We start from the raw sequence: 25173 nt of genomic DNA on the forward strand, positions 1-25173 counted from the left end.
TGCTGGAGGAGGGCTTAAACATCAGATGTGTGCTCCTTTTGTTTGATTATTCTTTCCTTTGCTTATTCCTGAACCTTCAGGGAGGTGGAGAGGAAGGGAGACTGCTGAACAACCTCTTCTGTTTTTTCAAGGATCTATCATGTTCATCTTTGTCCCCAGGAAAAATTTAAGATTCCAAATTATTACCTATTAAGCTAAAAAATGCTACAATTAAATAGTGCAAAAGGGCTTAGTTTCTTGCCTTCTCCTCCCTGCCCTCGAGTCAGTTTATCACAACCAGTCTTCAAATGCATTTAGGAAAGTCAGATACTTGCTACCTTATATTCTTCAGAAAAACAAACCTAACACTTAAGAGATGCACATAAAATAAGACTATGACAGCTACTAGTATGTATTTAATGAGATAATCTTATTTTAATATTTTCATCATAAAATTACCACTGTTTAGTGGTACTAAGGAAATGTCTTTTTCTATTCACAGATGGTGGGGAGATAAAATACCAAAAGCTATTCAAAGAGCACTACCAGAAGATAAAAAGGCAAAAGTAGTCTCATTTATTTGGTGAATGCATACAGCTAATAAATTCCATATTTATTTTCATGTAATTATGCAAATAAGAAGTTGGTGCAATCTTATGATACAACAACATCTTTGTCAATCAAATCTGCGCCTTATACTTTTTTACAGTTTTAATAAAATAACTAACTTCCTTTTTTATGGAATACAAAGATTTTATAAACATGTTAAACTGTGTTGATAACTCACTAACAGCAGATGAACTCTAATAAAGGGAAGTAGGTGAAAATTTGCTTAAAGTTTTGTTTTACAGCAACAGTAACAACAACAGTCTCTTCAGTTATAACCACACTTCCTGTTCATCCTACAGGAACAAAGAATCAACATTTTGTAAGAGATTTCTCCACGAGAGATATCTTTTTAATATCAGAACACTGGTTTTATATAATTTTCATTGTTGCAATATATTGTTTCTCTTATACTTTGTCTTAGAATTTCCTTTGTGAATAAGAATTTCCTTTGAAGCACACACAGTGTCTTGGCTTTCAGCGAAATGAAGGGCATTTACAATTGCATGACGAGGTGTGAAAAGCAAATACTGTTCCCTGTTTTGCAGCAAAATCAGAAATCCTGCAAAAGAAGCTTTCTCTCACAATGGAAAGGAATCACCTTTGTACTTAGCACTGAAGCCACAATTCCTGATGAGGATAATAAAGGGAACATCATGATGCTGACAGGAGTAGATGAGAACAGCAGAGGAAAGGTCAGCTTACATTAAGAATGACATTGCTATCAGGTGTCAACCCCTTTATGTAGACAACTTTTAACTGTACTGCGTCATATGTGAAATTTGATAACAATGTACTTGCAAATTTAACTCAGTATTGAACAGCACTACAGAATGCAGAAATCACTGTGCATTATGTTTTTGTGTATTTTTCTAAGATTGTATGGAAAATTCAATCATTATGTAAAAATTAACACTGACCAAATATAGAATAAAGCCCAGATACTATTAAAACTACAAAACCCAAAAATTTTAAGCTGTTTCATTAAGAATAAAATTTAAACTGGAGATAAGGTGTTATGCCACAGACAGAAAAAGAATTTTATTAAATCATAACTAACACATAACTACCACAATAACTGCTTTTACACATTCTTGATTGGAAGGGTAGTACACACAGAACTAGTCTTCAACAAGAAGACAAAATACAAGCATGATGTATTGAAATGTTTTTAACTGTGAAGAACAAACATATTACCTTCTGTTAGACTGTTATTTTTTCTTCTTCAGTAAAAAACCTAGCAATTGCATAATAACTCCAAGTACTTCTTCTAGATAATGCAGTCTGTATAAGGAGAGTTATGTTCTTTTCTGCTATGAAATACTGCCATCTGATGTCTACTCCAAAGCATAATCTTTAGACAACTGCAGTAGCTTTATAAAACTAGCCAAACTGACCCATTGGAGATCAGCAATCAATGATGTCATCAAGACCATTAACATTTATCATAGTGGGCCTGTGATCATATTTTAAGGTGTTCTATGTTTCAAAGGTAATTATGGAAGAGGAAAGCCCATAGATCAGCAGTTTTATTACCCTTGTTCTTAAACTAAATCAATAAGAGCCATTGACACCTTGCATTACAGGTATTGAGAGGGTTTGTTACATTTTCAAAGAGGTAAGATACCACATATATAGAACAGCAGGAAAAATCCTTTTAACAGAAGAACTAAACCAAGTCACTATTTGCATGAATAGCTAATGAAATGCTTTTCCTGACTGTGTTAGTAGGTTAAATTTCTGAGCATAGATTATCCATGTCCCAGATACCTCATTTTGGCCTATCTTCCTCCTTCTTGCCCTCGAAAGAAAAAGAAAAGCTATGAAAAGTCTCAAGTATGCTCATAAATTTAAATTAATGCCTGCAGACTGATTTTTATTACAGACTAGAAACATGAACAGTCTTCACTGTAATAAAAAGCAGAGATCTAACTTCCAGCAATATCAAATAAGCATTATGTGAGTTAGACAAAATGCTCAGGTTAAGAGTCAGTAACTGGGGGAAGATAAAGCAGAAAAATGGCACTAGCATGAGGTGTTTATGCAGGTACTAGAATAAAGACTTGAAAGAAAACCGTTCCATAAACAAATAATATCATTTCCCATTGATTTTCTTAAAAAAAAACAGTGAAGTACTTCTTTTTCTATAAAGATTAGTTGAGAAACAGCCCTACTAGACTGTGTTTTAATAAAAACATCTAATTTTCTCACAAAGATCACCAAAATAATTAATAAAATTTTTTAAAACTTCCTCCAAAAAGTATTTTCATATGCTTTTTATTCTGATATGTTAATTTTCTGGGCTCTTCCATATTGAAACGAAATCACTGAAAATTTCTATTAAATTTAAACAAAATAAATAAGAATATTTACTGGTCCTTTTGAAAAAACAAATTTGAGAGCTGACACATACCTAATTTCCAAAAGTTCATCTTCACAGTGCTTTAAGCATGTTGTCCTATTCAAAGGCACTGACAGTTAAATCTAATTTTGCATCTTTTATAGTCATATCTCATAGGTAAAAGTTATAGCAAGAACAGATGTAATTCTGCCTGATATACATTCAACTGCGTCACTACAAAGCTCAAGGCAAAAGCACAGAAGTAGAATGTCCTAATTAGGGAAATTCATTACAAAAACTCTAGAAGTGCCAGTAGCTTTTATTGTCTTCCAGTATCTAAAGACAATAAAAATTAAAGTGTTCAGTTCTTGTACTTTTCACAAACTTTCCCAAGAAATATGTACCGTATGAAAAATGTACTTTAAAAAAATACAGGCTTAAAGTGCTTACTTTTCTGTTAATTACAAAGACTTTCTGAGCCGCTGCATATAGAAAGAGAAAGTTAATTGGTTCTGCAGAAAATACTGTGCAAGATTAAACAAGTATTTGATCTCACATAAAAGACAATAAACAAGGATTTTTAAGTACTTTCTTTGTAACAACCACTTTGAACACAGAGTATGATAAACTTCTTTTAATATTTTAACTGCTAATCAACATATAAAATCTATTATGTGATTGTGTCTATTTGAAATTACCTTGAACAAAGTTTTTCGTATTAGAGAATAAATGCAGTCACTTGGAAGGAGCAGAACTTTTTTTATATCTTACTTGGGACTGTAGTATATGGTAGAGATAATTCATGCTATGTATGTATAAAAAGACTGTAGAATCCAAAGTATATCTTTGACCACCCTGGCTGGGATCAGAGTCTTATGTTTATTCAATTAGTTCCCGGACAACGTTAAGATAATATCAAGTCTGTTAACGTATGAATGAAACCTTCCCGGGCCATGATCGCTGACTTCCCTGGAATGTCTAAGCCACTCACGTGGACCTGCACCTGGGAAGATTGCATCTACCTCACTCAAGCACCGGGTCCACTCTGCTACATGTGAATACAGGCTCTTCTGAAGTGTTCAGACATCCATCTAGACATCTGAACTTTGTCTATTCCTGCACATGTATGGCCCCAGTTCTGCATGTGAAGAGACACAAAGGAACATTCGTTCATTCCTGCCTCAGGCAGAATAAACTGTATACAAGCTAGCTGCATGAAGCAGTTGGGGTGACCCACTGGGGAGACCCTGACACTTTGTCGGTCGGATCTCAGTTCACCCAGCGACAGCACCCGGGGTTGATGCTGCCTTGGCTGTGGTGGTTTTTCGAAATTATATTTTTGTAACAATCTAATAAATCACTGTTAAATTTTCTTATAAATTTGGCTGCTGATTTGACCATTTATAACAGGACCAAGTAGAGAATTCCAGACACATAGGAATGCAAGCAAAAGCAACCCTCCAATGAGTTACTTCTTCGAAAGCAAGCAGATCAGTACCACAGGATCAGAGAAGCTGATAATGGCCTCCGCTGATCAAGCCCACTCTTCTGCTCAAAGCAGGAGCAGCTGTAAGGCCAGACCACGCTGAGGCACTAGGGCACCTGAGAGTGGCACAGAAGTGCAGAGAAAAGAAGAATAAGTCAGAGGTGGTTGTGAAGAATAGCTGGTATGCCATGGTTTAATTTCCTGGAGTAAATAACGCAATACTGAAAGTATGGGGTGACAGAAGAGAATTGTTGCAGATAAAGTAGAAAATAAGAATCTCGGATGGCAATATGATTCTTATTTGGAAAGAGAGGTTAATAAATTTATTGAGTAGCATAGTAGTGAGGAAGAAAATGATAAAAGAAGAAATTATCAGGTGATAGAAGTCTTAATAAAATGTTATGTGTTAGCAAAGGTCAGTACCTGTCAATTGTCACATTCTCAAAGAGCTGGGACGTTATTCATGGACTTGCCATTTACAGGGTAATGTTTATCAGACTAATGTTTTCCTAGCAGTTACGTGCACCGCCTGCTGAGGAGACCATAGGCACCATGCAGCTTCCTACAGGTCACTAAGAAGGGGATTAGTTGCACTTAGCACAGAAATGGCAGGCACACCCCAAGAGATAAAACCTTTAACAGACCAAGGTGTGGGAAACACATGCACCTCTAAATATTCAAAGGAAATTCAAGGCTGCTGTTTGTCTTTGATCTGAGTACATTTTTAACATCCTAACAGAACAATGTTACCTAAAATGGCACTAAAACACCTTTAAAAATCATAATCAGATACACATACATTTACAAATATATCTTCAAAAGAGGAACAGATTACACATGAAGCTGGGTATGGTATGTTTAGCACTAAAAAAAACCATTTTCTGTGACTTAAAATTCTAGAGCACTTTTATTAGAAACTCTTGAGATGTTTCTAATAAAAATGTTTCAGAATATCAGCTCAAATTCACTTTGCAAGTCAGTAAAACGTGACTTCATCAATCATTTTTTCCCTGTGTTTGCAAATGTCATGATTCTACAAAAACAAACAAGCAAACAAAAATCCACAATTTATGGGGTAAGATTAAGATAAGTAAATGAATGTACTTCTACACAATTATGTCAGAGAACAGGAGGAGCATTTCTGCCACAGCAATGCACAAATATAGCTGATAACTAATAGTTAATTCCAAGGAAAGGACTTGAGCAAAAAACAATTGCAAGTATAAATTGCTTTGAAGAGCACTCCTGAGGAGAGGGGAAAGGAGAGGTCAGTGGAAAGGACACTGCACAGAAGGAACCACACTGAGACCAATCCCCTAGTCTGTGTTTCATAGGGATATAGACTTAATTTAATAGCATAGCAGCTAAACAAGTTTTTGGTTGTAATCCTACATCTCTTAAGGGTAGACTCATGACAGATACTGTTAGAACCTATAGAAAACTGTATAGCCTAATCTTGGGAGCATAATTTTGCCAACTGATATATCAGTGATCGCATCGTGGCTTTGTAAAATTCTAAAAATTATAAAGTATCCTAAGTACTTAGCAAAAAAGTACATCAACACTCCAAATTCCTCAACTTTAGAGTTTATTTCTCAAGCTAGCACAAGCAATCTGTCCTACCAAACTAGACTTAACCCAGTCTCTCCAAGCATGGTGGTTAAGGCAGAATGTAATGCACAAATAAACAAGTACATTTCTCTGAGGTCAGACACATGCACAGAGAGTTTACTTTATAAGAAATCTACACCATCTGCTCTATTTCAAATAATTTGTTATTTTGATCATGCACTAAAAGCTGAGAAGAATTCAAAGAAATATTTACAAAACTGTGAGAGATTAGAAGAAAAGAAGATGAGTCTAAAAGTCTACAATAAGACTGCATAATTAATTAATTGTCTGGAGATGGGCTACTACTTAATGGCAAAAAAAGTGCATTAAAAGAAGAACATAGTTATTTAACAAGGTTTAATATCATCTAGGATGCCTGAGCCTAGAGATTCCTTTTTAGGTTGTTGAACTTAAAAATGCTTTACTTCAAACCCATTATTGTAAGCTGGTTTTTAGAAGTCTGAAGTTTCTAAAATTTTGAGTAAAAAATAAAATGAAGCATCAAAGAAATTATTTATACAATTCACTTGGAGTCATTTCTGTATCTTTTCTATAGATGTTAAGCCAGTCATTTTGTAGATTTGAATGAACTGGAACGTAAATAACACAACGGATTCTACTCTGCGGTGTTATTAAGAACTAGCACCGTGAACGAGTTTCAAGGGAAAAAAATGTCCTCCCTAAACAGAAAAGTTTGGGATTGTGATACTTTAAATGCATAACACTTTTTTCTTTATACAATTGTCCCAGAAAGTATGAATTTCAGAAACCTCTCTGGAATGAACACTAGGCATTTATGTGCTTGCCAATTCCATAGTGTGTCTTTCTTAACCTTAAGCAGGACTTAAGTATGTTCCATAAATCTTTTATCAAAATGTAATTCTACCTTGCAGAATTCTACTCTGCAGTTTTAAATACTGTTATTTTTTTTAAAATGTACTTGGAAAGAAACTTTCAAAAATCCTTTTGGTTGCATATGCCTTATAAATTTTTGTATAGTAAGAGATCATGTTGCATGAGACTAGAGCATGATGCACAGTACAGAAAGTTCTGTTATTTATACCTATTTATATATAAGTATAAATAATGTCCTAAAGAAAAATGGAAACAAAGTGGGCATTTTAGTACATCTATCTAGAAAATAATTTATTGAAGTACATTATATGGCAATTATAATTACAGAAGAATAAAAATATATTTAAATATAAAATATATTTATTTAAATCTGAAATATACTTAAATATGAAAATACATTTAAATCTTCTGATTTAAATCTGCTATCACATACTCCACATGACTGCAGGAGTCTGTGAGGTAAAGAAAACTGGTACATTCAGGCAACAAATAAAATTAGCAGAGCTTCAAGATCACCTGATAAACTGGCCAAAATTATTACTATAGACAGGTTCTTTTCTGAGCCTATATCTATTGACTTGAAATGGGGACAGGAACAATCTCTAGAACTACGATGATGAAATAAGAAATCATCAGTCCTCTGTCACCCTCTACAGGAAAAATCCTAAACCAGAGTTCTTAAAAGCAGAATTAAACAAACCTGTACCAGCACTTTCCCACTGATTTAAGGGACAACTGTATTTTCAGAGGAGTTAAATGTTTCAAACACTCTTGTCAGATATAACTGTAATTAAAATGTCTCTCTTTTCATTTATAAAACTGAGGGCAAGAACAATCAGCAGATCTTTACAGAATATGTTAAATATTTGTGTTACAATCACACCCCTGGATTACTGACTGAAACCAAATCATTCTAACTTGACAAAAAATTAAATGAAAGAGTTGCAATTGCAGAATCCAAAATTCTAAGCTGAACTTTACATTATAATTTCTGTGCTAACATAGCCTCTTCTATTTAATGTTAGCAAAGAACACACATAAAACTCACTAAAAAAAAATTTGCCAGCAAGCAGAAAAGGAAATAAAGATTCAGTAGGATTTCTTTTCATATGAATGTAAAATATGAAAGCTATTAACTGAAAGAGATAATCCAAAGGACAAATTATAAAGCAGCTTAGTGTGTGTTTAGTTTTGTAATTCTGTTGTTTGTTTCTTATTTTCACAATTTCTGGGGGTTTTATTACATTTGAGATTATTAGATCTCTTCCTAAGATAACTATTAAGAATAAATACTGAGTCCGTTTATACCTTGACCCTCTGAGGCCTTGGAATCTGAAAAAAGGGAAATGAGGAAGTGGATGAAGGTTCTTCTGGGACAGAGATTGCTTTGGGCAGGGCAGCCTACCCCTTGCATCACAGTCTCCTCAAATATGAAGAAAAGAAGGGTGGTAGTCTCCTTTCAGAGGAATGGAGGGCCCAATATGCCAACTAGACCCAACCCAGCAGAAGGTGTATTATCACTGAGGCCCAGGTAAGGATGTCACCAAGAAACTTCCTAGCCTGGTCCAGCCCATGGAATATTGCCCTCTCCTGTTTTTCTAGGCGAGCAGTGATGAGGCCCCAACAGAAAGGTTGGGGACAATCAAGACAGAATTTAGGGCCTTGGGACAACCGGTCAAGGGACCTGGGGCACATGCTGTACTCTGTTCTGTCCTGCCACTTCCTCTGAATGATGGGGCAAGAAACAGGATAATCATGCAGATGGATATCTGGCTTTGAACAGGTGTTATGAGGGAAAAAATGGGGTTTTGATCACAGTCAGTTTAAACAGCAGTGAGCCTGCTGGTAAAAAATGGGGCTGCCCCAAAGGTGGTAAAGGAGCATACCTGACAAGCTAGCAGGGCTTGCTGAGAGACTTTAAACCTGAATTGAAGGGGTATAGGAATATTTCCAGTCTTGAAGAGACAAGGTGTGGGAAGAGCAGAGCTATAGTAACCATCCCAGTAGCAAAAGGAGGCTCAAGCAAGCACAAATAGTGAAAGACTTAATTACAAGACAGGACTATGGGGCATCCCTCTGCAATCCTACTGGGATACTGACACAATCAAATGTAAACCAACACTTGCAATAGGGAGAACAAACAGGATGAAATATAGACCTGTGTGCAGTCACAGGACTTTGATTTCACTGTGATCAAAGGAGGTGATCCTGCTCATCTACTCAGCTCTGGTGAGGCCTCACCTGGAGTGCTGTGTTCAGTGCTGGGATTCTCAGCACAAGACAGACATGGAGTTCCTGGAGCAGCTCCAGCCAAGGGTAAGAAACATGATAATTGGACTGGAGCATCTCTTTTACAAGGAAAAGTTGAGCGAGCTGGGCCCGTTCAGCCTCGAGAAGAGATGACTGAGGGGAGATCTTGTCAATGTAAATAGGTATGTGACGGAAGACGATGGACCGTGCTGTTCTTGGTGGTGCCAAACAGGACAAGAGGCAACCGGCAGAAACGGATACACAGAAATTCCACCTGAACAATAAGGAAGAACTTAGATTGTCTCGAGAGGTTGTGGAGTCTCCCTCACTAGATACATTCCAGAACTGTCTGGACACAGTCCTGCACCATGTGCTCTATGATGGTCCTGCTTGAGCAGAGATATTGTATCCCTTCCAACTTTTACTGTTTTGTGATTCTGCCATTTTAAAACCAAAAGCAAAAGAACCCACTGAGAAAAAGCTAAATTCTCCCTGAGGTGATATTATTTTCATTTTTAAGGGAATAGTATCTATGTGTATATATCAAAAGACAGACAAGGTGATTATTTGGGAAGTGTGGAACATGAACATTTTGTAAATTCTATTAAATAATGGTAGAAAATATGGTCCTGCTTTTGGCTGGGATAGAGTTAACTTCCTTTCTAGTAGCTGTACTGTGCTCTGGTTTTTTTGATTCAATATGAAACTAACATTGATAAAACACTGATGGCTTTAATTGTTGCTAAGCAATAGTTATTCTAAGTCAAAGACTTCCCCATTTCTCATGCCCAGCCAACAAGAAAGCTGGAGACTCACAAGGTGACCCAAACTGGCCAAAGGGACATACTATTTGATATCATGCTTAGTGTATTAAAAAAGAAAGCCGGCTGGAGGCCACTCCTAGAAAGTGTCCCCAGGCATCAATCAGAGTGTGATGAGCAACTGTCCTGGGCATCACTTGTTTTGTGCATTCCAACTCTTTTATTACTATTATTATTATTATCATTATCATCATTATTATTATTGTTGTTGTTGTTAGCATTAACATTATTATTTACTTCCTTTTCTGCACCATTATATGGTCTTTATCTCAATTCATGACTTTTCCCATCTTTACTCTCCAGTTCTATGGGATACTTAGTTGCCAGCTGACATTAAACCACAGCAGTGCTATTCAGATTTTTCATGCTGCAACTGCCATTTTACCTCTTAATTTTTGTCTTCTAAACATAGCTAGAAATCATAACCTGCAGTACGGATAAGGGGAGGCACAGCTGCAAGTAATACAGCATGGAACAAAAAAGAGGCTGGACTTGATTAAAAGTGTGATCCAGGTTTTAAAGTGGAGGAAGCAAAGCAGGAATTTAAAATAGCAGGTTTTGTTCAATGTAACTTGAGTAAGAGTGGAAGGGAAGAAAACAATATGTTTACTGGAGAAAATGAAGTTCTAGAAGAGCGAAAAATTACAGACAAGAGTTGGCAAGATCATCCCAAATTCAAGGACAATACAGATCCTTAATCAAATTAAATTAATTCAAGTAGCTCTCTAATAACAAGTGATACTCATCTCAGTGGAACCGGGTTTTTTTTGTAATCACTGGTCATTAGAAAAAGTTTAATTCACACTTTTCACCTGAAGGGGCAAAGTTTCAATCAGAGTACATTTCAACCAGAGTTAAGCCCGTTGTCCCTGTCATTCTAGGTAATACTGGAAGCATGGAATGTCTTCAGCCAGCAGTTCTTGCCCTCACAGGATGTTAGTCGGTTATTAGAATTCAATTTTTTTTAAGTTATGAAATTGGAAGCACCAAGTATAATTTCTTGTGCAAACTGTGTTAAAAGTGACTGGAGGATGGGAGGAATGACAGGTCAGCTGTGTGAGAGGCGAAGTTGTGGGCACTAGGCTGAAACTCTAAAGTCTGCTTCTAACTGAGCTCCTCTAAGTGCCTGTAAATAAACACTGTATGGCAAACACAATCACTGCAGAGGCAAACTGAGCAAGTATGGAACATAGGAACCCAGAGAGGAAGAAAAAACATAGTACCTGTAACCTCCCATTAGCAACATTTTTTTGACCTTTTTCTTTTAATATGCTTTGCCCTGAATTAAGCAAGAAGATACTCTCTTGCACTGTATTGTTATTCAGTGACATTCACCATAAGTTTGACTGCTCTTTTGCAGTGAAATTACCAGCTGTTTTTAACCAATAATAAAAGTTTTCTTTCTTTCTTCGAACACATTTAGTCTTAAAAATTGACAAATTTGAATTTCTATTTTTAACATACATCTACAGGCTGCTACAGAATCTGAGCTGTCTGCATCTGCAACAGAGAGCTGCAGTTGTGACAACACCAGACTGGGGGTGGTTGATAAGCGGAAGGCAAGGCTGCTATTTGGGACATAAAAGTATTCGGATGCCAGAACTGTCAAGGAGTTCAACAATGATTAAGTGCAAAATGTTGTAGCTGGAATGGGATAGCCCCATGTAGTAGGTACAGGCATTTTTCTGTCTAGCCAGGGAAAAGCCACTCAGAAAAGACCAGAATTTAGTAAGCGAATAAGCTTCCACAGTAGCAGTAATGAAGGCCACATATTCATCTGCAGCAGACTGAAGGAAGTGATTTTCACCATGTTAAGACCACATGGAGAATAGCATGCTAACTTTTGGGTTTCTAAGTGCAAGACAGACTCTGACATAGTGGAGCAAGTCCAGAGAATGACTCAAAGAGTGGGAAAAGTAGGTTTGCTCATCTGTAAGGAAAGAAAACTAAGTTGGGACCTCAGCACTGTGTGCAGCCACTTAATAGGAAGGTGTAGAGAAGAGGGAGTGAGCCTCACAGCAGAACTGCACAGGTAAGTGGCAGTAGATACAAGTTGGAACATGTTGTATACTGACTGGATGTATAAAAAAGGAATTCCCATGAGCATGGCTGAACATCGGAACACGAGAGGCTGTAGAAACTCTACCCATGGAGATACTCAAAACCAAGTAGGCAGTGCCTGAGCAACATGCTGGAGCAGGAGGCTGGCTAGGGATCTCAGGAACATATGGGACTCTCTGAGACTGCATGCTTCCTTATCACTCACTATTATGGACCAGAGAATTTTTTTAATTAATATATGTTTTCATAATTAGGTTAAACCCACAATAATACACTGCAAATATATAAGAAAAACAGAATGCAAACAAATACAGCAGAGGCAGACTCATCTGCAAGATTACATCTAAGGAAAGGCAATATGTAAATATTTTGTTTTGTTTTTTGATTTGGGGGCCAGGCATGACATGAAGCTAGTAGGGATGAAGTTCAAAGATGAACAACTCCGTTCTTTATGTAACAAATAGTTGATCTCTGGAAGTCTTTACAAAGAGTAGCTACAGATAAAAAAAGTTTGTATGAGCTGAAGGGCACACTAAACAAGTTCATGGAAAAGAAACCTGTATCATTGTTAATTCAATAGGATCCACATTCTGCATAGAAGACTCAAAAATAAAAATGGCTGAGAGATTAAAATGTCTTAAGTAGGTTTATCATATATGCTTGTGCTGTTCTTGCAGTTTTTCTTAAAAGACTTTTTCTTAGAAACTTGCCTATGGAGAAAATCATAGTCAAAAAAGAAATTCTGGACTTGATGTACTATTGCCCTCTCCACAAACAACTGTTCTAAGGAAGAGTTAACAGCGCTCTCCATTTAATAGTTAAAAGTCATGGTAATATGCAAGAGGGAAAAGCTGGAGAAAAAGAATTTCTGAAATGGAAGCAACAGATAATTGAAGATGAGCAATTTGCGTTTTAACTTCATGTGAAGTGGAAAAAAGAGGAGGAACAACTGTATTAAATAATATGTTTATGAACAAAAGGAAAAACCCCAGTTGAATAAAGCCAGACATTTTAAATAATAGTGTTCTGCATACTACAGCAGAGGGAAAAAATGAGGACACCAAAAGAAAACAACAAATACCTAAAGACAACAGAATAAGCATAAGCTTGCTTGTGGACAGGAAGTGAGAGTTAGGAATGAAAGTAAGTGGAAACATGCACAAAGTGGAGGATTTTCAGAGTGCAGTCTTCACAAAAAGTCTTTATTGCAAGCCTAAAATATTAGATATACTGAAGTACCAAGAGAGTAAAAGGAATATAAGAATATAAGAATATGCAGATTTTTGTAAAATTATAAAGAATTAATGAAAATTTATAGTGATGATGCCTAATAGCTGTTATTACAAATGCCATTTCATATAAATTTGCTAGTTTTTAGTCATCTTCAATTCTGAATGGACTTGGAGTAGATTTGTAAGTGAATCAGGATCTATATTTTTATAAAAATAAGATATTTCAAGGGAGAAAACACTTCCATCTCCACTTGCATAAAACATGATTGTTGGGCTAAAAAATAACAGTGATGTAATCACTCTCAAGAAAACATAGAGACTTTCAGACACTTCTAATGACAATGTTATAATCTTTTTAAAGTATCACCTGAAGATAAAGAATTTTAAAAATCCATTTTTTCCTCCCACAACTGCCATATTAAGAACACTGCACAGCAGGAGAGATGTCTCATCTTTGAAAGTACTGCTTTGAGAATACAGAAATATAGTATAAAAGTCTCTTGAATACACTTCTTACAACATCGCCTCAGATTCTTATGTACTTCTTATCTTCAACTGTACTAAGTGTATGATAATCCAAATCGCATTCTTCTGTCATAGAGGGAGTGAGTATTCAGTTAATTTCTCTTAGACTACAATTAAGAAAATTCCATTTCTTGCTTGTATTAATGGAGTACATACTACAGTAAAAATATTTTTCCTAATATTTTTCAACAAGTTCTAATGTTTTCATACTTAAAAGAGAGCTGACAAGTGGATAAAAGAAATCTTTCTATTTGCATATGACAAAGACTGCCTTTCATAAATACCTCTTTATATTTTAAAATAAAATCTGAATCATTCAAAGGACTTAAAATACATATAGCTATGTTATCTTTACAGGATATGAAAACTCACACAGAGATAAGGAAACTTGTCTTCATGGTATTGAAACACGTCTTAAGAAGTCCTTTCATTAGTACCAACGAAAGGAGTTTTAACACTCTCAGTAACTGAAAGAAAAACAACAACCAAGTTGTTATTCTTAAAACAACCATGAAACAGTTCCAGAGAAGGCAGTCTTCAAAAGTGTAATTTCTGTATTTCCTTTGCCAGTAATTAGGTAAGTAACCTGTAGTTAATGCATCTCTTTGCTTTAGAGGAGTAGGAAATAAAATCAGACCCTTTTTTTACCAGTGTAAAAATACGGCTCTCGGGCACTGTATGCTGCAATCAAATTTATTTTTAAATGGTTACTTTTATTGTAAAAGTAATATTATTGAAATACATATTTACCAACAAACATACACACACATGCAAAAAAAAAAAAAGTTCCTGAAGCCCAAGTGAATCCTCACAGGCTCACAGGCAGAAGTACAGATGAAAAATTAGACCTGAAGCTGTGCAGCCAAAAACATGAGAGTTAGAGGTCTGACAAGTCACCAAGTCCTGCACACCGTCCTTAATTCTTCCTGGGACTCTACAGATGGTGACCACCACATGCATAGAAAGAAAATAGCAAGCCACATCTCTACATATAACCCCTTGCTGCATTATGAAGAAAGAAAAAAAAAAAACCTGAGATTTTGGTTACTGCATTTTCCTTCCTATGTCATCCTTGTACTTGCACTAAGAAAAAAGAAACCTGCATGCAACAGCATTTCCTCCGGTCTAACAGTAGAGGGGGCCCACTTCCTGAGAAAGAGAGCAGGGATTTGGCCTCGACAAAGTCGAATTTAGCGTCTTTACTACTACTACTTGTGAAATGGAAAACGTGAAAAAACACTTACAAGCATATTATTGAAGACAGTTACTGTGTATTGAAAATAAACAGGTTTTTTACGCCTCACAAGCTCTGATTTACTGGGAAAATGCATTCTAATTTTACCTAAATTGTTTATATTTTATAAAAACAGGGGCAGAAGTCAGAGCAATAAAAAGAAGAAAAGGCTATTACAACACACAGTTACTACTGTCTACCCAGGATAAGGGTGAATTTCCTATCCAGAAAAAAGGATTGATTAATTCAGATTTGGTTCATATTCTTAACTATTGATTCAAGAAAATTAAAAATAAATAAGACCGTGTCCCCATATTCTTTAAACTAGCTCTGTAATGATTATATCAGCTGACCATCAGATCCTACCAAGGATCCACAGAAATCTTTCTTTCTAGTTCTTCCCATTGAAAATGTAATTACCATTCCACAAAACAAAAATTGCAATTTCCAATTTTTCTCTTCTTCCCTTTATTGACACACACTGGAGTAACAATCATTTTATTTCCCTACCATTTTAAGTAGTTCACAACTTTCTGTTCCCTGAGCTGTTTCATTCACCATATATTTAATCTAACTCTATACAAATAAACAAAAGAAAATAACCTACAGATGCCTGCACACTAATACCATGTTTTAAAATGTATTGCCTGAGGTGTGATTTAAATACCAGTACACAAAACCAATACTTCCTCTGGTGTTTAAATTTCCAAATTTTACCCTATTATTTAACAAATCCACAACAAAATATGTCCTCTTTTTGATTTGCATATTGACACCCTAATAATAGCATTTATCTATTTCCAATGGTTGCATTTCTTTGTCATAAAATAACAGTGGCATATATTTTGTAAAAATGGTATCTCTTAGTTGTTTTTTGGAGGAGGGGAGAAGTGTCTTACTAAGTATATTTAACAAACTTCAAGTTAGTTCAGAATAGTTCTTTGAATGCTCCAATGAAGCATCATAAGCAGGTAATGAGAAACATTGGCGAGGTACACTAGCAATACACACCAAAAATGGGCCTTCATTATAATATTAAGCAAGCTTTTCTTGGAGGAAATAAATAACATTCTGATTAGTACTAGCACTTTTGTAAGATCATGATTGAAATTACAGATTTTGTTCAAATGAAAAAGCATTTTGCTTCAATAATATCAAAAGCTATTCTTGGGTGTCTCTTTGTTCTTTTTGATGTTATAACACACAACCTCTTTCTGGGACACTGCTCAAAGTTATAACAGTATTTTACTAAGTAGACACATGATTTACTCTTCTATCCTTACAGCAGAATACAGTATTCCTCCACTGTGGCAGTTAAAATGACACATTTCCAAACCAGCCCCCGAAGCTAGTTTCCAAAACCAACACCAAATACACTTGTGATTTTGGCACAGATACTTGTGATACAGATACTTGTGATTTTGGCACACCACTAAAAACTAACTACTTCTCCACACAGTTAAAATTAGATAAACTACAAAACAAAATTTTACAGGCAAAGCCTTATAAGTAAATATGTACACGTGTGCACAGGGTGGTTAGGCAGTTAAAAGGGCGCTTGGAAGGAATTTTTTCACACACCAAGCAGATCCGGCTCTCAGAATATGAAGAAATAGCAAGATCTTATGAAAGCTATTAATTTTTTATATGGTCATCTATTAGTCATTTCTTATGTAACACAATAAACATTTTTACAGAAATGAAAAAACAAACAAACAAAACCCAAAACAAACAACAGAAATCCAGACAACCTAATGGATTTGGATGTGTAAAATATTTGGTTCTGCTGTAGATTTGAAATAAGGGCTAAACCAAATGAAGAAAAAAGGAGAAGGAGACATTCAACAGCTAAATGACAGAATAATTGCATTAAAATAATATTTTTTAAAAGCCTAACTACCAGAGAACTGAACTTTTCCTTAAACTATAGATGTCAACTCTTCAGCAGAATATTATTTGTTATCGATAGTCAAATTTATTTTAAAGTTGCTACAATGTGGGAACCTGGATCCTTCTCTGATAAAATTAGCTCCAGACAAAATTCTTCCCTAGAACAAAGTGCAAAACTGATACACAGTGCAGAAAAAAATTACTCAAAAATCAGATGCTCAGAATGTTACTCCACTGTAGATTAAGATGGTCACTTTTTGAAACAGGGTCTCTTTGCTTCTCAAACCATGCATTTTTTACCTTTTTCTTTGAATCAGCCTTATCATTTGCACAGTAAATCAAGTGAGAAAGATGTATCATTTGAAATTATTCCCACCAAATTCTCCACAGAATCCCAGTTAATTTACAACTGAATTAAATACAGAAATTAATATATTCTACGTCATCTGGAGCAAAGGAGGGTAGATTTATTAAACCTGCCCTGAAATAACAGACAAGAGTTCAAGAGATTCTACAGGTGTAAATAAAGAGGTATCCCTCTCTTGAAACTTAATTTTATAAGTTTTTTAAGTTTATAAACATGGATAGAGGATAAAACTTAAACAATTTCTCAATAACTTTCTACACTTTTTTTCTTGCTATTATAGAAATGTGGGATTTTTTTGTTTTTTCTTGGAATATTTTTCATCAATCAAATTTTGCATTTTGATATGAAAAACAGCTTTAATAATAAAAGTATAAACAAATAATTTAAATAAAACTTTTTCAATTAACACTATCCAAAATAAACCCGCAGCTAGAAAGGAAAGGGTCTTAGCTTAAAATACTAAAAATCATGCTACAAAAAATACTTCAATATGTTTAGTCTGATTATGTTAATGTCCTAAGGAGAATGTCAGTTTTTTTCATAATGACTTTGGGAGAAATTGACCAATTAAAGAAAGAAACTGTAATGATTAAGAAAGTCAAAGCAACAGTATTTATTGATTGTAAATTCTGTAAGGAACCTAGGTAAGGGAGAAAAATTGTATTTTCAGCTTCACTAAGTAGGCTTACTGTGAACTTTGCATCCAAAGGACACACAAGGAATAGAATATTTATGGATGACGCAACTTTGTTTAAAATATTCATTTTGAGAACATACTGCTCAGACACCAAAACCAATCAACCGCAAGACCTCAATCTGTAGCCAAGCAGGCTTTCTTACTTCTGCTGTTCCTTAAGCTAATTTTTCAAGCTTAGCAAAGAGTAGTCTAGGTTATTAATAAGGCATGTTAAGATTATAGACTTTCTACTCCTATCATTGGCTCACATTAGAATTACATGTAAGTATTTCTTTCTTAGAAAACAAAGCTTTGATACTGATGCACTCCTCACTAAATTTGCATACACTCTGACCTAGCACAAATTTCTGTATAGCTGTTGCAGACAGTTCAGACATGAGATCACAAATCTGATTTTTGTAAGTTTGTTTTAGATCAGTTTGAACTCTTATCTTGAAATGAGATACATATCCTAACAGTCTCATGATGTAAAACATATACAATACTGCAGATGCACTAACAAACATTGATTAAGAAATAAATCTTAAAATTAGTTACATTTTGAAGAAATACTGAAATATTATCAAAGCTCTGTATAGAGAAGCATAAAATTATTTATGTTGCAAATATTCCAGGGAAGTGATGGACTGCATCCTCTTTTACCAAGAACCCGCTTTACTGGATGTTCTCTCTAGTTGTAACTTCAGGAATTGATCAAAAGTTATATTAAATGAAACATTCAACTGGTTAAATATTCTATTAATTATTTAAATTGTGTGTCAATTATTCCTGTATGAAGTAACAGCATTCTGCTGTCATTATACTTCCTGATCCAATCTAAAAGTGTAATCTCTGTTCTCTACTTTTACTTTTTCAGGAGAACTGCTAACTCCTGTTTGCTGGAGTCAGCTTCTTTGCTGGCTTGGCAGGAAATGACACAAAGCACTCCACAGTCATATTTCTTCTTGGAGCGGTCTGCACAATTAAGAAAACAACTCCCTGTACCTTGCTACTTAAAACATCTTCAAACACAGAAACTCAAGACAGAAAATAGTATGAGTTTACTAGTAGAAGATATAGATGCTGCTTTGCTGCTCAGTTTCCTACAGTATCCCAAAGATCCAAGTTTGGATCTGCTTCTGTTTATTACTGCACATTATACTTGTGTCATCGACTAGTATTTAATTAATTTTAGAAGGGGTATAGGGATATTTAATTTTTTTCAAGATGAAACACTTAAAAAAAAAAGCCCGCATTCTTTCTTTCACTGTGTTTTGTAGCTGACATTAAATAACAATCTCCTTGAGGAAACTTGTGTTTACACATATGATGACACAAGTATAGATTTTTATGATAAATAATGAGAAATATTTTTCAGGTGTTCAGGATTAAAGATATTCAGCTTGAATATGCAAAATATTACTATGCCCAATGTTTCCATTGTTCCCAAGGTAGTCCTGCAATGCTGAATAGATGTGAAAACAAATAATTCAATGGGATTCCTAAAGCAGCCAAGATTTCTATTGAAAAATCTGCCATCTGTCTTACACTACTGTGGCCATAATCTTCACCAGCTGTCTGATGATAAAATTTAAATTAAGAGTATATATGAATGCAAAAATAATATTTTAGAGTTTTGGATATACAGATGTAAACAGATATACAGATATATACAATGACTTGGCTATACAGACATATACAAGTACCAAAAAAATTTCTAGTATAGAGTGAACTTTAATTCAAGGATGAGATACTTTGCACATATAAATATGGGTCAGCAATCTTTAAACTACTAAAATGTTAATAACGAAGGCAGGCATTCCTATTGCCCATATATGCCCCTATCCACACCACAGGCTGTAAGCTACAGTTGTGGCAAAACTACCATTAAAATGTACAAAGGCAAAAAACAACAGAAAGTGAAACATTCAAAATTAATGTAAGATAATATTATACTGCCTTTATTCCTGGCAGCTGAAGCTCATATACTTTTTAATAATGTGAAAAGTTATCTAAAATTTGGCAGTATCTCCAAGTAATCATTTTCCTGAAAAACATTACAAACTTGTTTTTCATTGAGCTGGAAGAATAATTACTGTCAACAAAAAATGAAATGTTGTAGTGCACAACATGACCTTGTACAATAAAAGTGTTTTAAATGGCAATAAACACAGTCTGGGGAAATGTGACGGTGGTTTTGCTACATTATATCTGTGAGGGTTCTACTTATGTATAGTAATGACAAATTATCATTTCAATTTGTCCTGTCAGGTTCCTGTCAAACAAAAGGCAGGTTGAACACCAGGGATTACAATGAAAACTTCAGTAATATTGATCATACAAAGAAAAATAGTAATGAACCACGGCTTTTTCCAGCCAGCTGTATTGTCCCAAGCCCACTAAAGTTTCATTAGAAGAACAGCAAAATTATTAAACTGCACTGTTTCAACCATTTCAATATCTTTACCTCAATTCCACCAAAAAAAAAAAAAAATAAAATCCAAGAACACATTTTGAATTAAAAAAATGTCTGTTCTTGGTAAAATGTCTTATGTTTTTTCCATGATGAGCTATTGCATAGGTGTAACTAGATTACCATTATTACAGTGTTGAAATATTACAGCTTTAAATGAAGAAAATGCTAAAATGTTACATTGCCACTATTGAAAAAAATTGTGGATTCACAACAATTATTCACTACAATTCTGTCTCTGTCTTCCTCAAAGATTATCAGTTTCTTTTATGTACCTGTAGTCTTAACTTTTTGATATCTAACCTTGAATTTTATCATTGAAAACCTGGGTTTAATTTTACTATGTTCTAGATCACCCTGTAGGATTCTGCTGCTATTTCATCTTCCTTACCACTTCAGCGTTTTCTTAATTTCATTTAAAAACTATCTGTCAGAGCCCTCTTTTACTCTCCAAACTCTGTTTACACAATAATAAAATGATATGACATCCTCCTAGAAATACTTACATTGGAGGTACTCTACCAGAATTTAGCTGAAATTAGTTTTTGAAATTGTCAGGCAGATCTTCACTAGTTTAAATTTACTAAATCAGAGTATTATATAGATAAAAGTCAAACAGCTCAAGCAATGGGATACTAAAATGGGAAGAATTTGTTAGCCACCTTTATTATCTCATTTAAAAACAATATTAAATATATAAACGTGAAAAGAAAAATAAAGAGGGTGGATATATCAGCAAGTATCAATCAAGATATGCTGCACATCCCACAGAAGACTATTAAAGAAAAAACTCACACAGGAGCATTTCTCCAAAGAGAGTAATCATCAACAAAGCTTTGCAAGGTAGTATTCTTCAAACCTTTGAATAGTGCAACATCACCTTAGCTGTCCATTTTGAAGTATCTCATCCTCTGAGTACTGAGATTTCTAAATTGCACTACAATAAAAATATTATTTTAAATTAACCTGAACTACAAATTACAATTTGTGTTATCATTTCCACCAGACAGTATTCAGCATCCTTTCCCTTCTCTAGGGAAACACACAATCTTGAGTGCTTAAGGAAATATGAGTCATACAATAGGCTGTCTTCTAAAGAGCTGCACATATGAGTTTAACTGTAAAACAAATATTAGAATTCGGTGTTCTATAGACTTCTACCACTACATATACATTGTATCATCACTCTTCCATAGACCCTAATATTAAATTATAGAAATTTCCTATTGCCTACATGATGGTATCTAAGGTACCAGGCAAAGTAACATTTTGATGAAAACTAGAAAACGCCTGGGCAAAACCCACAGCTGTATCTCATTTCACTGTTCAGTATTTCACAGTTTTATGATATACCCTGCTATGGGATATCTAGATCGACATGTAAGTCACAGGGTTTTCATTAGCCTTTCAATTTACAGAAGGTGGTAGAGCAGAATTTAAGCTAACTACCTAGTTAGAAAAGTAACCTCTGCCTCCAAAGGTGTCTTCCTCTGTAGTCAGAAACCTAGAAAGTTTTTCTCAGGAGACTTGCAGAATTTGGGTTGGTTTTTTTTTTAACAATACAGTAGGTAAATTGATTTTATAAAAAGCAAATCAATGAAAGGCACACCACCAAGTTAGGTACTTCTTCTCTACTCTTCAGACAGCACACCTTCTCCCTGTACTACATAGAATACCTCGCACTAGATATGACCATATCATTTGGCAAAACTACCAGCAAAACAGGTAAGTGTTCTCTGCAAACACACAACTATAGTTCACAACATTTTATAAAAAACATATCTTGTGACAAAAAAAAAAAAAACAAAACAAAACAAAACAAAAAAAAACCAAAAACATCAAAACCCAAAAAAAACACAGGAGTAGACACTGGATATTATAATATACTTAGATTTTGGAAAATGGAAACTCTTTTTTAAAGCTGTTCATCATCTTGGAAACTTTATCCTTTAATTAAGAGCACTTCAGAGTAAACAGCTAGAGTGGGGGGTTTTATTGTCAATTCTGCATTAAGTAGCAAGGAAGTGAAAAGTGACCATAAGCTGACTATCAAACAACAAGGTATATAATTCAGAAAACAAAACACATTCATAGATTGCAAAACTGTCAATTCACCTGCTTTTTGAAAGAAGTTCTGTCTTTCTCACAAAACTGGGGGAAAACGCTGAGGAACAAATTCTCATCACCATATTCAAATTGGACTGGACTTACAGTTTCATTTCTTATATGCAGAGCCGTATATAAATTGAGTAATAGGTAACTTGCCATATAATTAATGATTGAATAATAGGTAGATTGACAGAACTTGTGTTTGATAGCCATTCTCTGGGTAGATCTCTTTCATAGTCTCTAAGGTGAAAACATAGACCTGATGGATGTTCCCGTGTTCTGTTTTCAGTTTCAGTTTCCAGTTTATTTGTAGGAATTACCACTCTATTAGAAAGTAATAAAGATTCCCCTCTTTCTTTCTCATCACTTTTTATTCTAAATAATGAAAGCAGAAATAGAGAAAATCCCAAAATATCCCAAATTTACAAGAAGTTAATTTTACAACTGTATTTATCAAACCTGTTATTTATACAGTGATGGCAAGAATAAATTATATATATGGAATTTGAGACTGATCCCTAAGGAAAATATTGGTTTTTCTAAATATTGGTTTCCTATTCAGTGAAAGTGTAGAATATTTATGTCTGTTAAACCAAATTCTCTATAAAGTGGCTACTTTATTTCAATTTCTTCCTAATATATTTTCTCATGTACAATAAAATAATCTCCATTTTATTAAGGTGTCATAGACATAATTAATGTATATTGCTTAGTCTCACGACATTTTATATTTAATCTGTTATTACTAACTCTGTAATTTTCATTATGTTCTAAACAAAGAGACAGTAGAATGTCCCTGCTTCATGCAGAAACAGACAACGAAAGCAGTGCAATTACTTTTAATAGTAACACAGAACAGCTGTTTGTACAGACATTTAACTCACATTTACAACCTCTCTGTTGCTGGTCTTTTTATATTCTTTCAATAAATCATCAGAATCGCACATGAGTGTTCATATAATACATATACATGTACCAGTATCATATATTCACATAAATGTAAGAACATTAATATTAAATGTGAATATTAAAAAATATTAATATTAAAAAAAATCTTGCCAAGCCTGTCTACCCAAATATTATATATTACAAGATTCACTGTATTGAAAATTATCTCAAGGATAAATACTTGTCCAAAATTTCTGGCCTTTTTCATTTGGAAGAATGCAGTATTTCTAAAGGTGAATTAGATTTTATGTGCAAAACAAAGCCCATATGAACAGGACTATACAGAATTGCAATCAGGTATCCAAAGCCGAAATGTCTGTTATTTACCCATTGTATATAACTATATTAATTGTTGGGAATTAAGCTAATAGATAAGGTTTATACTGCCACTATCACAGTACCAAATTGTTTTCAATCCTAACCTGACAGAAAACATGGAGTATCATATTCTTCAGTAGCAGTCTTTCCTCAACTATCATCTCCTCACATACCTAGTAGGAAATTATTTTGTGTTTACTCTAAAAGGAAATTTTCTAGAGATTCATCTACACAAAACTTGAATATTATTTTGCACATCATTCCATTTTAGCTGGCAATCTTCATGCAAGTAATTTTTGAACCTTCAAAATGGGAGTTTTGTGAAGGCTTTACGAATAATTGAGGTACTTTTCAGGCTATAGCCTCTGCATGGTGTGCTAGAAAAATCTAGGTTTGTAATCCCACTTCATTGTAAATGAGTTACTTGCAGTTCTTTCCCCAGTCAAGTGTAGGGAAATACCCTTTTAATAGAACTAAATTAAAATTCAAAATTATTAAATTGAAATAAATTACACTTCAATAAACTATATTATACTTGAAATAAATTCTACTTCAATAAGTTGAAATAAATATATATATATTATATAATTGAATTACAAATTGAAATAAATGTAATTGTTGCACAAATACCTAATAATTCTCAAAGCACCCCTGAAAAATCAAGTTTACAAATTTCCTCTAATTACCATGATATTAATGTTTTCCAAGGTCTAAAAAGTATGGTTTTGACAAAAATAGTAGAGGATGTGCCATAATGTGACAAAATGCAGTAGCATGAGAGTCTCATTGTCAAATGGTTGAGTAAGGTAGTTGAGGACAATCATCACCCACATGCTAGTGAAACAACAGACCTTCTTGGCAAAATAAACACATAGTTTCACTGGAATGCTGAACATGCTATGAAAATATCTGGAGCTATGTTTCTTTTTTACTGATAGATAAATTCTAGACATGCTGGGAGACATCCCTCAGGGCTTTTTTTCACATTTCACTTACAAACAGATAACAGCATAAGTACCATTTCACATTTATCAAAAAATCATGCTATAGGATTCCTACTGAAATACATCATAAACCAAAAATATTTAGAAAAATAAATAGGAAATAAAAGGCATCAAGTACTAGAACATGCATATGATTCAGAGCCTATAGAATTCCCAGAATAAATCCATATGATACACAAATCCTCTCTACAGGGTTGAGGTTAGATGATGAAGGATGGCGCAGCCTGGAGAAGACTGAGGGGCGACCCCATTGTAGTTACAACTTCCTTGGGAAGAGAAGAGGAGGGGCAGGCACTGATCTCTTCTCTCTGGTCACCAGCGACAGGACTGAAGCCAGTGAAATGGCCTAAAGCTGTGTAAGAGGAGGTTTAGGAGAGGTTTCTTCAT

At 34.5% G+C, this 25173-nt stretch overlaps 1 protein-coding gene across 1 annotated transcript in view; it reads right to left on the reverse strand.

Annotated features, from left to right (window-relative positions):
- The window catches only part of PDE4D (phosphodiesterase 4D), a 350628-nt gene that overhangs the window by 304485 nt on the left and 20970 nt on the right, over positions 1 to 25173 (reverse strand). The window lies entirely within an intron of this gene.

This window comes from Zonotrichia leucophrys, chromosome Z (assembly GCF_028769735.1).
Source record: "Zonotrichia leucophrys gambelii isolate GWCS_2022_RI chromosome Z, RI_Zleu_2.0, whole genome shotgun sequence".
NCBI lineage: Eukaryota > Metazoa > Chordata > Aves > Passeriformes > Passerellidae > Zonotrichia > Zonotrichia leucophrys.